A 14,975-nucleotide genomic window follows, 5' to 3' on the forward strand; every position below is an offset into this window, starting at 1 on the left:
CGCAGCTTCAGGAGGGACGCACATGGATCGGTGAGGGAGGAGGGGGACACCCGCCTAGCCAGCCAGATCAGCCGAATCAACCCTGGCGATCAATGGGGTGACAGATATCGCAGCCAGATCGCCCTCACATCCTCTCTCTCATCATTGATGTTTCTATCTCTCCCTCTTCCTTCCTCTCTGAAATCAATAAAAATATATTTTAAAAAGGCAAAAAATAGATGAAAACTCAAAATTGAGCTCTTGGACTGAACTGTTTTTAAACACAAAAATAATTTGGTATATTTGTGCAATAAGATGCTAAGCTGTCAGATATAGTAAAAAGTTAAATTATAAATTTAGCCATAACTTATTGATTTGTTTATTATGACTTTCTTCATTAGAATGTAATGTATACAAGAGCAGAGATTTTAATCCCTGGGCCTGGGACAAAATTTGGCTCATACAGTAAGTCAAAAAAATTATGAATGAATGAAAACCACTCCATGATAATTGAAAGTTAAGGAAAACATGCATTCATTCACATTGCTGACATATGTTGGTACAACCCATAGAAACAATATTTGATACAATCATTTTATTTTCAATAATTTATTCTATAAATATATTTCCATGTGTGAAAAAGAAGTATGCACATCAATAAAGGTAAATAAATTATTACATATACTAACAATAAATAAGGAATCTATATTTTTATATGACAATATTTTCAAAACGTTTTAAAGTAAAAAAGTCAGAGTGAACAAAATATGTATAGTATGTTACAATTCATGTAACATAAAGAATACCTATGTGCCCTAGTGCCCTAGCTGGTTTGGCTTAGTGGATAGAGCATCGGCCTGTGGACTGAAGGGTCCCAGGTTAGATTCAGGTCAAGAGCACATACCTGAGCTGCAGGCTCAATCCCTGGCCCTGGTTGGAGAACATACGGGAGGCAACCAATAGATGTGTCTCTCTCACATTCATGTTTCTCTCTTTCTTTCCCTCTCCCTTCCATTGTATCTAAAAAGTCAATGAGAAAATATCCTCTGGTGAGGATTAATAATAACAACAAAAAAGAATACTTATGAAAACATTTGCTTATTTGTACATAGAATATCTTTGGAAAGATACACAAGAAACTGTCAACTGTGGTTCTCTCCAGAGAATAGAAATGTATGGTGAGGGAGATAAGGTTTGGAAAGATACTAAAGTTTTACACACATTATGCATTTGTTACCTGTTTTTAAAAAGGAATAATAGTAAAACTAACTAACTGATCAAACAAACTTCTTGAGTATATTAGTTTGTGTCAAACACTTTCTTAAGTACTTGTATGGAGTTATTTGAGACTTGGAGAAAGGAGATAAGTGAAGAACATAGATTTGTAGCTGGTGAATATGTGAACATGGATGTATTGGGGGAGGTGAAAAAAACAGGAACTTGGAGTTTTCGTGTGTCATAGACTCTTGTTTTCACTTTGGAAAGGAGACTGTGTCATCTATTGAGGGGGAGGAGGCAGGAATCATGAAAGGCAAGACGAATATTTGGCACAGTGGCTATAGAGAGAAGGAAGGGAGGTTATCAAAGGCAGAGAAAGTATTCTGTGTATTGTTTAGAGCTGTATGAGCATAAATCTTTGCCAGGTTGCATTTTTCTCTATGGAAATGCTCAGTAGTTTTTAGTATAAGAGTGGAAAATGAACATTGTTGGATTACATATCTTGTTGTGAGAGAAGCACTGGGTAGCAAGGGAGTTGAGGATATTAGTCAAAAAGTCATTAAAGTCAACTGACAAAGATACCAATTGGGAAATAACTTTAGTTTACAAATAGAGGAGGTAGAATCTTGGAAGAAGGAGTGAATTTAATTAGTTAAGTGAGGATTTCAAGACAGAGTTCTTTTTTTTCCATATTATTATTTTATATATAACTAGAGGCACGATGCACTTTCCATATTATTATTTTATATATAACTAGAGGCACGATGCACAAAATTTGTGCAAGAGTAGGCCTTCCATCCCCAGCTGCGCCCACCAGCAGGCACCTGGGACTCGGGCTTCCCTTGCACCCTGGCTTCATCCGGAAGGACATCTGGAAGGATGACTGGTCTAATTAGCATTTTATGCTTTTATTATTATAGATTGTTGATAGTATTACAGATATATCCCATTTCCCCTCCCTTTTTCCCCCTTTCAGCTCCAACCCATACATCCAAGTCTTCACTACCCTATTGTACCCTACCCAAGTCTTCACTACCCTATTGTACGCCCATATCCATGGGCTATGCATATAAGTATATAAGTTCTTTGGTTTATCTCTTCTCGTTCCCCCAACCCTACATCAAGGTATGTCAGTCTGTTCCATGCCTCCATGCTTTGGGTCTTATTTTGTTGGTCAATTCATTTTGTTCATTAGATTCCACAAATAAGTGAGATCATGTGATATTTCTCTTTCTCATTTTGGCTTATTTCACTTAGCATAATATTTTCCAGGTCCATCCATGCTGTCTCAAAGGGTAAGAGATCTCTCTTTTTTACATTTACACTATGGAATATACTCAATATAGTAATTTCCATAGTATAAAATGTCCCACAGCTTTTTTATCCATTCATCTACTGATGGACACTTGGGCTGTTTCCAAATCTTAGCTATTGTAAATAACGCTGCTATGAACATAGGGGTAAATATATTCTTTCTGGTTGGTGTTTTGGGGTTTTTAGGATATATTCTGAGAAGTGGGATCACTGGTTAAATGGAAGTTTCCTTTTTAACTTTTTTAGGAAACTCCATACTGTTTTCCATAATGGCTGCACCAGTCAGCATTCCCACCAGCAGTGAACTAGTGTTCCCTTTTCTCTACATCCTTATCAGCACTTGTTTGTTGATTTTTTTTTATGATAGCCATTTTGACAGGTGTGAAGTGATATTTCATTGTGGTTTTAATTTGCATTTCTCTGATGATCAGTGACTTTGAGCATTTTTTCATGTGTCTCTTTGCCATTTGTATGTCCTCTTTGGAGAAATGTCTATTCAGGTCTTTTGCCCATTTTTTAGTTGGATTGTTGATCTTTTTGTTGAGTTGTATGAGTACTTTATATATTTTGGATATTAACCTCTAGTATACTATTATACTATTATACATTATGTTGGTTTACATTATATACACCTTACAATTATCTTTAGGGACACTGACAGCATTGCATTTTCCATTGATTCTACTTTGAATAAACTTTATATGCTCATAGACAGATCTGTATTGATATGGGAGCCCAGTTAGATTTGTCTTCCAGACTCTTATCCACTCCTACCACTGCTTACTTTGCATATATTCATATTTCTGGACATCAAAAGTATAATAGCCTTTAAAAACAAAATTGACTTTATTATATGAGGATGGTATTCTATTATGATAAATGTCTATAATATTACTCAGGAAACTAAATATATCTAAATTTTTTTTAGACACTTGTTTCCAGAACAGCTCATTATTGAAGTAGTGATCTTTTTGCTCAAAAAAGTTAAAAAAACCATAAACATGAGTACTATAAATAAAAATTAAATTAATATCATTTACCTGATTTCTATTTACATGTTATTGCTACTCAAATAGATTTAGGTTAATATTTTAATGATTTGTGCTGTAATAAGAGTTTTCAATGTCTATAAATCATGTAAATAATTCTGAGAGCAAATTCCTTTTGTGGGTTCAGCAAGCAGAATAATTAAGAGTATATGAGTTAATGCATTTGAAAGATTTTTCTAAGCCCTGTCAAAGTTGAGTTGTCTTTTATCTTATGAGTTTTAAAAAGCATGTAGAATAATCTAATTAATCAACAAATATCTATTTTAGTTCTTAGATTACTAATAAAGTATTTTTTTGTCATTTGGATTCAGTCATCAACTTAAAATTTAACTTATTTACCATTTTCTGTCAAATGTCAATTATCATAAAATGATGAAAGAAATTACAATACAAAAGATGTCCTTGTGACAGACCATTATTTTTCTATCAAAGCTGAAGTTTAACATGCAGTAGAAATAAAATACCATATTTAGCCATCAATTTTCTCTTTTGGATGGAGAAATCTCACAAAAGTGGGAAAAACAAATGTTTCATAAGTTAAATATGAACAGTTCTGATACCTTTCTGGTTGTCCTAGTCTGTCTAAGAAAAGGAGGGCATAATATAAAGTTCTCAAAGAGCATTTTAGTAGAGAATTCAAAGGTCATCTGAGATACAGGGCCACTAAGGGAAAGAGTAGAGTGTTAGCAGTTTCAGCTGATGTGGCTCTAACCTGGGTAGGGATAGCCTTAGGCAGTATAACCTTTTGTCACTGATTGTAGAACAATCCATGGGCACATGGATATTCCTTGCTTTTATCTCTCAAGCCTAAATTTTGAATTGCACAGCCATCTAAAATGAGTAGTTTATGGGTATAATTCTTAGTATTTGTGTTAATTCAATGCTTGTTTAGTATCATCAAGATGTTTGACCTTGTAAAACGTAATACTCATAGGATATATTTCCAGTTATTCCCCTAAAGATGTACTTATTAACTAGCATCCTTAGCATGTCTACTGACTCTACCTTCAAGAAGGCAGCATATGATCGATATGCTTTTTGTCTGTATGAAAGGTCCAGAATGGGATCTCTCCTGTATCTTGCTGTGGTTTGTATGGTCCAATTCAATCTTACAATTTCTTTTTCTTTTCTTTTTAAAATTACTTTACTTTTATTATTTCTGTTCCTTTTATGATAGCCTATCCCCACATACTTTGTATTTTATTTCTTAAAATATGTCTTTATTGCCCGACCGGTGTAGCTCAGTGGTTGAGTGTCGACCAGGAGGTCATGGTTCAATTCCCAGTCAGGGCACATGCCCGGGTTGCTGGCTCGATCCCCAGTGTGGGGCATGCAGAAGGCAGCTGATCGATAATTCTCTCTCATCATTGATGTTTCTCTCTCTCTCTCTTCCTCTCTGAAACCAATAAAAAAAATATATATTTTAAAAATATGTCTTTATTGATTTTAGAGAGAGAGGAAGGGAGAATAAGAGAGAGAAACATCAATAAGAAACATCAATGAGCCATTTGATATTGGCTGAATGGTTGGATTTCTTATCTTATATAATCACTAGAGGCCTGGTGCACAAAATCTGTGCATGGGGGGGGGGGGTCCCCTCAGCCTGACCTCTCTCCTGCTGGCTTGATTGCCCCTAACCACTCTGCCTGCCTGCCTGATCACCCCTAACCACCTCTGCCTGCCTGTCTGTCTGATCGCCACTAACCGCCTCTGCCTGCCTACCTGATCGCCCCTAACCACCTCTGCCTGCCTGCCTGATCATCCATACCCCCTCTGCCTGCCTGCCTGATCGTCCCTAACTGCTCTCCCCTTCGGGCCTGATTGCTCCAACCGCTCTCCCCTGCCTGCCTGATCACCCCTAACCACTCTGCCTGTCTGCCTGATCACCCCTAACCGCCTCTGCCTCAGCCCCTACCACCCTGTCTTTGTCTGGAAGGATGTCCGGGAGATGTTTGGTCTATCCAGTCTAATTAGCATATTGCCATTTTATTAGTATAGATGCCCTTCAGAAATCCTGATTAATTCAATTAAAACATATGAATTCAATTAATGACATGAATTTGTAGAAACTTTGAATTTATTTAAAGATAAATAAAATGTAGTGAGGGCAACTTTGAGTTTCTTAAATTCTTCATGTTTAGGCAATTAGACAAGTTAGCATCTCCATCCTGCCTAATATTCTGAAATATACTAAAATGATTTTTAAGAGATAGTTGTGGCAGAAACGTTTTTTTTTCCCCATAATGCAGTACTTTTTCAGAAATAGATAACTACTTATAATTATTTTCTCAAAGCAATCTTTATTGAGGAGGCATGCAGCGACCTGCACAGCGGGTTCAGGAGGAACTGCAGGAGGGCTGACGCACAATGAAGACAGAACTCAAGAAATAAGTTTTAAGCATGGGAGCCAGGTGGAATCTCCTTTGGGAGAGGAACCACGAGTCCTACTCTTGCCTGTTTTTATTCAGTGGGATCAGGCCTAAGCCAGAAGTTGGACATCCCTCTCACAGTCTAGGACCCCTCAGGGGATGTAGCAATGTGCCAAGATGCAGGCGGCCAGGGAGGAGCCCGGATTGGGGCTGGGCACTGTGTCGCTCACGCTTATCCCAGCCCACTGTGCTAGGTGCCACGGAGTCACGCTCATCCTGGTCCACTGTGCCTGCTGCCATAGAGTTGGGAGAGGCTCCTGCCTTGGCAGCTGTGCTCGCCAGCCATGAGCCCAGCTTCTGGCTGAGCAGCTCTCCCCTGTGGGAGTGCACTGACCACCAGGGGACAGCTCCTGCATTGAGCGTTTGCCCCCTGGTGATCAGTGTGCATCATAGTGACTAGTCATTTTGATTGTTCCACCCTAACGGTCGCTTAGGCTTTTATTCTATACTAGAGGCCCAGCGCATGAAATCGCGCAAGACCCAGAGTCCCACCCGCCGGCGCCGCGGGACCCAGAGCAGAGTCCCGCCCACTCCCAGAGCAGAGTCCCGCCCGCTCCCAGAGCAGAGTCCCGCCCGCTGCTGCTGCAGTTTTTACTGCAGGATCCATCAATGCACCTCCTGGTGAGTCCTGTCATATGTAAAATACATTTTTATTGATGTCAGAGAGGAGGAGAAAGGGAGAGACAGAAACAACAATGGTGAGAGAGAATCATTAATCAGCTGCCTCCTGCATGCCCCTGCCTGGGATCAAGCCCACAACCCAAGCATGTGCCTTAGACCGGAATGGAACCTGGGACACTTCAGTCCATAGACCGATGTTCTATCCACCGAGCCATACCAGCCAGGCTACTATTGGTATTTTAATAGGGATTTCATTGAATATGTTCTCTTTTCATTTTGCTTTTCCGGTTGGGTGTTTCTCGCTTCTTCGCATTTCAAATCTTTGACTTGATTCTTGCGCTCCTCTGGTCTGCTGTTGGGAGTCTGTATAATATTCTTTATTTCAGTCAGTGTATGCTTACTTTCTAGATGGTCCTTTATCACACCATCGAGGGTCTCATTAGATTTCCTGTACATCTCATCAAGTTTATCGACAGACTCTAGAAGCCTCTTGAGAGACCTCAAAAGTGTGGTTCTGAACTCAATATCCTCCCTTGATAGTTTTGTCCTGTTTCTTTGTCTCCGCATTTTTTACGCTTTCTTGGTACACACCCTAGTGGTCTTTGTGCGCAGTCTTGTTGTAGTTAAGCCTTGATTGTTGTAGTTAATACTAGAGGGATTTGACCTCCAGGCTGACTGGCTGTGATAATCAGCTGTGTCTGCAGTGGAAGAACTTGTGTCCTCTAGGGAGGTGCTAATCTAGCCTTTGCCTGAGGCTATCCAGCAAATGCCTCTGTGCAGGGCTTGGGCGGGGCGGGTCCCACGGGATCAACAGGGTGGAGGAGCAAGCAGTTATGGCTGCTCTCAGTCTGTCCCCAGGGGCTCCGCCTCTCTGTCCCAGCAACTGCTGCAAACCTCGGAGGGACTGTAGCCAGACAGTCCTGCTTCTCCCGTTTGAGTCTGGGTCCCTAGAGACTCGCCCGGATCTGGAGCTCAGAGTCTGAGGCTCCCTCCGGATTGAAACAGACAACCGTGCCCTCAGCCACCAGTCTGCGCCGCGCGCGCACTCCGCACCTTAGTATTTTACTTCAGCACTGCGCCTCCTCTGATTCTTGGTTCCTCCTAGTTGTAGAACTTCCACTCAGCCAGCCTTCCTGTGGTTCTGGATGATGTCCGTTCCGTCTTTTAGTTGTATTTTTGAAGTGGTTGTTGGAGGCAGCAAACTCCGGCGTTAACCTATGCCGCCATCTTGGTTTCTCTCATTGAATATGTAAATTGTTTTGTGTAGTATGGACATTTTAATGATGTTGATTCTACCAATCCATGAGCACAGTTAAGTTTATTCCTAAGTATCTTAATTTTTTGTTGCAATGGTAAATGGGATTGATTGTTTAGTTTCCCTTTTTTGGAATTCATTATTGATGTATAAAAATGGCATCAATTTCTGGATATTACTTTTGTATCCTGCTACATTGTTGAACTCCTTTATTAAATCTAATAGTTTTTTGGTGGAATCTTTAGGGTTTTTTTATGTGCAATATCATGTCATCTGCGAATAATGAGTTTTACTTCCTCCTTTCCAGTTTAGATGCCTTTTATTTCTTCTCTGATCGCTGTTGAATAAGAGTGATGAAAGTGGACATCCCTGTCTTTTTCCTGTTCTTAGGGGAAATGGTTTTAGTTTTTGCCCACTGAGCATGATGTTGGCTGTAGGTTTGTCATATATGGCCTTTATTATATTGAGATATGATCCCTCTATTCCCACTTTTCTGAGAGTTTTTATAAGAAATGGTATATGATTTTGTCAAATATTTTTCTGTGTCTATTGATATGATCATGTGATTTTTGTCTTTCAGTTTGTTTTTGTGATGTATCATGTTTACTGATTTGCAAATATTGTACCAGTCTTGCATCCCTGGAATAAATCCCAGTTGGTCATGGTGTATGATCTTTTTAATACATTGTTGGATCCAACTTACTAATATTTTGTTGGGGATTTTAACATCTATGTTCATAAGGATATTGGCCTATAGTTCTTTCTTTGTAGTTTCATTATCTGGTTTTGAAATTAGGATAATGCTAGCCTCATGAAAAGAGGTTGAAGTGTTCCTTACTTTTGGATCTTTTGGAATAGTTTCAGGAGGATATGTGTTAGTTCTTTGAATGTTTAGTAAAACTTGCCTGTGAAGCCCTCTTGACTAGGGCTTTTGTTTGCTGGGAGGTTTTTGATTACTGCTTCAATTTCATCAGTTGTTATTGGGCTATTCAGGTTTTCTGATTTTTCCTGATTCAGTTTTGGAAAGTTGTATTTTTTTAGGAATTTGTTTATTTCATCCACATTGTCCAGCTTATTGGCAAATAGTTGTTCATAGTATTTTCTTACAATCCTTTGTATTTCTGTGGTGTCAGTTGTTACTTCACCATTTTTGTTTCTGATTTTATTTATTTGGGTCCTCTCTCTTTGTTTCTTGTTGAGTCTGGCTAATGGTTCATCAATCTTGTTTATCTTTCTAAAGAAGAAGCTCCTGGTTCCATTGATTTTTGTATTGTTTTGTTTAGCCTCTATGTCATTTATTTCTGCTCTAATCTTTATAATTTCTTTCCTTCTACTTATTCTGCACTTTTTTTGTTGCTCTCTATCTAATGTTTTAGTTGTAGGGTGAAATAATTTATTATTAATTTTTCTTGTTTTTTGAGGTAGCCTCTAGTGCTATGAACTTTCCTCTCAGAACTATTTTCACTGTGTCCCAGAGATATTGGGTTGTTGTGTGTTCACTTTCACTTGTTTTCAGGAAGTTTTTATTTCTTTCTGGATCTTATTCATAATCCATTCATTGTTTAATAACATGCTATTTATCATCCATGTGTTTGAATGTTTTTGAGTGTTTTTACTATAGTTGATTTCTAGTTTCATTCCATTGTGATCTGAGAAGATGCTTGATATGACTTCAATTTTCTTGAACTTGTAGAGGCTTGTTTTGTGTCCTAATACATGATCTATTTTTGAGAATGACCCATGTGCACTTGAGAAGAATGTATATTCTGCAGTTTTGTGGTACAATGTTCTATAAATGCCAGTTAAGTCCATCTGATCCAGTGAGTCATTTAGAGTCTCTGTTTACTTGTTAATTTTTTTGACTGAAAGATCTATTCTGTGAAGTCAGCAGGGTGTTAAAGTCCCTGTCTATATTTCTGTCTATCTGTCCCTTAAAGTCATCTAGAAGTTCTTTTTATATATTTAGGTGATTATATATTGGGTGCTTATAAGTTTAGCAGTTAGGCATCAATCAGGCTGGCAGGGGAGTGGTTAGGGGGTGATCAGGCTGGCAGGCAGGCAGGCGAGAGGTTGGGAGCCAGCAGTCCTGGATTGTGAGAAGGATGTCTGACTGCCCGGTGGGATTGGGCCTAAAAGGACAGTTGGACATCCCTTGAGGGGTCCCATATTGGAGAGGGTGCAGGCTGGGCTGAGGGACACCACCCCTTCCTTGCACGAATTTTGTGCACCAGGCCTCTAGTATTATGTGAATAGTATTATGTTTCATGTTGTCCCACAACTCCTTTAAGCTGTCCTCCTGTTTTTAAATTGTTTTTTCCTTTTTGGTTCTCTGATTGAGTGATTTTTACTATGCTGTCTTCTAATTAACTGATACAATCCTCAGCCTCTCCTAATCTGCTGTGTATGCCTTCCACTGTGTTCTTTATTTGTGCTATGTCATTCTTCATAGTTACTATATCTTTTCTCAAGCTGATGAGCACCCTTGTCATCATTACTCAGAACTCTATGTCTGATAAATTTGTTATCTCCATTTCATTTAGTTCTTCTGCAGAATTCTCTTGTGTTTTTTTTGTTGTTGTTGCTTGTTTTTTTTGTTTTGTTTTGTTTTTTGTCTCCCAATTTTGTCTGTGTGTGGGTTTGGGTATGTGTATTCAGTATATCTGCTATGAATCCAAATCTCTAGTGGAGCACAATGTCAGATGCTGGTTGTGACTGGCCCAGAGTACCCTCTTTGAAGCTATCAGCAAGCCACAGCTTGTGGCTCCTCCTGCTGTGGCTGGGTGCCTTTGAAAAGGACCAAGATGTGCAGCAGGATCTGCTTATCCTAGCCTCAGGGCCCAGGATTAGATCAGCAAAAACTCAAAGCCTCCAGAAACCCACTTCCTCCTGAAGTTCCATTGACACTCAATTTTTATAAGCCTCAGATTATCAACCACAGGGCCCTCGGGTGAGAGGTCTTCCAACAGAGTGGGGCAATTGCCTTACACCCCAGGCAAAAACCACCTGGAAAGCAAAGGCTTGAAGCTGGAGAAAGATGTCCTCTTCAGTGTGAGGGAATGACTCAACACAGGACCGGGGTGGCTGCCCTCTGGGCTCCAACCATAGGGCTCCTAAATCGGGCTTTTGCTCACATAGCTCCAGTCTACTCTGCCATCCCTCTGCTAATGCCCAGGTTGAGTGGCTGCTCATAAAATTTTTTGTATTGGCTCTTTAAGAGAGTGCCTGCATTTCCAGCTGTCTCTCACTGGCAGACAGCAACTCTGTTGCTTTTCACAGCCAGATGTCATGTGGGCATCTTTCTCAGTTCTGATGCTCTGGGCTGGGGAGCCTAACTTGGGGTTTAGAACCCAGAGTTCTCCATGGGAACCCCCCAACTAAGATATCCCTCCAGATCTTCAGCTGCTGTCTGTGGGAGCCTGGCCAGTTCTTTTACATCTCCACACTTCCCACCAGCCTCTCTGCAGTCTCCACTTTCCATCCTTGGTTATCAGGGTTCTCCCCAACTAGTCCTCAGTTGACTTTTCAGGGTGATTCTTCTGTATTTTAATTGTATTTCTTGTTTGTTCCTGGGAGAGTGTCAGTGTAGCTTCCACTTACTCTGCTGCCATTTTGGAATCCTGAAATCATTCTGTTACTTGTACTGTTTTTATATTTTTCCCCCATAAGTCAGATACTATAATATGTCTCTTAATATAAATCTGAGGAATATAAATACTTTTTAAAAAATATATTTTTATTGATTTCAGAGAGGAAGAGAGAAGGAGAGAGAGCTGGAAACATCAATGATGAGGGAGAATGCCCTCCACTGGGGATCGAGCCTGCAACCCCAGCATGTGCCCTTGACCAGAATCGAACCTGGGACCTTTCAGTCTGTAGACTGATGCTCTATCCACTAAGCCAAACCAGCTAGGGTGTGAGAAATATAAATACTTAAATAAAATGCCTATCAATTCAATTGATATAATTTAGTTTTCAAAATATTTTCTGATGACTGCATATCTTACTAATTTAAGTATGAAGGAAAAAGCTATTAAGTTTGTAATGAGTTAATTCATAACACATATATACATTTAGCTTCCATTTTTTAGAATGACTTTGACAGTACAATACTCATGTTGACTTAACTATAATGAACTTCATATTTTCATTTTGCATATGAACTTCTCTTTTGCCTTATCTTCAATTTATGCTGAAGAAAGTGTACATTTATTTACATACAAGCTGTTTTTGGGTGTATGACTTTTTAAAAAATTGTAGTTTAAAGCCTTTGCAGACCTGGCCAGTGTAGCTCAGTTGGTTGGGTGTTGTCTTCTGCACCGAAAGGTTTTGGGCTCTATCCCTGGTAGGAGGTGTGCAGTAAGCAGCTGATCAATTATTCTTTTTCATTGATGTTTCTCTCTCTCCTCCCTCCCTTTCTCTCTCTAAAATCAATAAAAAAAGAAAGAAAAATAAACAACATAGCTGTTGCAGCTATTTCTCACATTATCTCCATTTCCTAAAGCATTTTTTTCAAAATTTAATTAAGAGTTTCCTATTGGTTTTCCATTTTTGCCTTTAAATATTGCTGTTCTTAGTAATTGCCAAAGCAGCAATTTTGAATTCTTAGATAGATCCTAATTTCTGTCATCCTTTTGCAAGAAATTGAAGTTGCTTTTCTTTCTTCCTTTTGTGGCATGTAAATATTTAAAAGCTAAAGACTTACCTATTTTCATTATTTGTATTCTATGTATGTCACTTCTGATGCATCTTAGGTATTTAAACATTTAAGTTGCCAGATTTAGCAAATAAAAAATAAAATGCTCAGTTAAACTTGAATTTCAGATAGAATGCTTATGCTGACAAAAATATTTCTTGTTTATCCGAAATTCAAATTTAACTTGGTGTCCTGTATTTTATCTGGCAACTTTAAGACATTTTGCCATATTTGGTAGAGTTTGTGTAAACATTGCATTTCTTTTTAGATCCTATCTCCTCTTTTATATTATTTCCATTACTTGCCATTTTTAGATTACAAAATGAGAAAACAGTGAATTCAGTTATATAACTTTTTCATACAGTGAAGTTGTCTTCATGGGTAAGATATCAGATACTATGTTTATGCACAATACATTAAAGTCATAAAAAAATTCAACAACACATCAAGTAGCCACAATCCTGGTGATACTTTTCCTCTAAGTCTTCAGGTTAACATTTTATCTCAGAATTTACTTTAAAACCTATAACTCTTAGGTTTCTTCCCTTGATTGGAGTTGTCTGGGAATGAGCTCTTTCAATGACAAGGAGGGAAGTTAAAATTAGTTTTCTGGCTTTTGACTAGTCATCAATAATATCATGTAGCATTATTTCTCAAGTTATATTCCTTGGACTTGAACCACTGAAGCTATTAATGAATGCCTCTGTGGGGAGGGAATATTGAAACTGGAATATTGTGGGTTAAAGGCCCATCTCTACTGTAGAACTTCTCTGAAACTTCAATATGCTACTTTTCACCAGCCATCTGAAAGTGGGGACCACAGTACAGTTTTTCTGCCTTTTTTTTGCCTATAGACCTTTTGTGTGTGTGAGAGACACACAAGTAAGACACTAGAGTTCTAAGAAACACTATTTTGGAATTCTAAAGGAGGTTCCAACTAATTTTCATCTGCTTTCCAGATCAAAGGTGGTTTGAAGACTAGAGTAGTGTGATAGTCATCAGAAACCAGTTTATCACAATCTCATGCAGGCTGCATCAACCAGGATAGATTTCAAATGGTCAACTCTGATCATTGGTGGGTTAATTTAAATAAAGTAAACTCAATTAGGGAATAGGAAATGGGGAAGGCATAGCAATTGGAGAAAGGAAAATTGGAAATAACTTTTGTTGAGCACTTAACTATGGTACTGGAAACCAGGCATGATGTCTTATAGAGCTTGTTTATATGATTTTCATAATATCCCCACAATAAAAGTGTTATACCCATTTACACATGAAGAAACTGTGGCTCAGAGAAGTTTATTGTCAAATAAAGTTTGGTTTATTGTCAAATATAGTTAAATTGTCACAATTAGGATTAGATACAGGTTTTTTAGGTTTTAAAGACATAGTCTTTCCTACTTGTGGGAATCCACGAAAAGTCAGTTTCTTTTGGCGTCTTGTATCCTTAGAACTACCCATACTATTCCTTCAGTTTTGAGAATTACCACTCTAATACCATCTCTAATCTAATCAAAAATGATTGTTAATGATCTGGACAGCTACCATTTTCTGATAATTTACAAATACCACTTGTTTTTGTGACTCATTTAGGATGTTTCTCAAACTGCAGACCAGTAACTACTCACAGGGGTAAATAGAGGTTCCTCAAGGAGTGAAAAGATAGATGTTCTCAACTTGCTGGGTGCTATTTTGAAATCACCTGAGTACATAAAAATATTGATGCCTGTGTCTCAGCCTCTGAAATCCTAATTTAATGGATCTGGGGTGTGGCATGGGCATTGGGATTTTAAAACACTACACAAGTGATTTTAACGTACAGGCAGGCTGCAAACCACTATTCTTAAGGCTCAAGATGAATATATAGATATTTCCATAAAGAAACAAAGGAAATGTATTAATACTTTTTATTTAACAACCTTAAAAGTTGAGTCAAAGAATTTTTTCAGATGTAACATGAGCTGGTTGAAACTTGGTATCTTTTCCTATTAAAATGATATTTGTATTCAGTTGGGGTACTGTGATGTAAAATATGTATTTATTTCATTAGTTAGGTTACTGAGTCATTCTTATTTAATCTATAAAATTCAAAATCCTCCTTTACTCACATCACATATCAGAGCAGATTTAATTATTGCACTAGAAAATCACATTATCAAAGCAGCATGAAATACCCCCATGGCAATGTCTTAAATCTGTTTACTAATGCACTTTTTACATCTCAAGTTTGTCTCTCTCATATTTACACTGTTGTTCCACTTATATTTATGCATTTGTTGTTGGTTCTTATATGTGCCCTGACTGGGGATCAAATCACAACCTTGGAGTGTTGGTATGACGCTCTAACCAACTAAGGTACCTGGGCCAGGGCACAATATAGCATAATTTTAATTTTAAAAGCAAATGCTAAAGTAATA

Source organism: Myotis lucifugus, unplaced genomic scaffold (genome assembly GCF_000147115.1).
Source record: "Myotis lucifugus unplaced genomic scaffold, Myoluc2.0 scaffold_75, whole genome shotgun sequence".
Lineage (NCBI taxonomy): Eukaryota > Metazoa > Chordata > Mammalia > Chiroptera > Vespertilionidae > Myotis > Myotis lucifugus.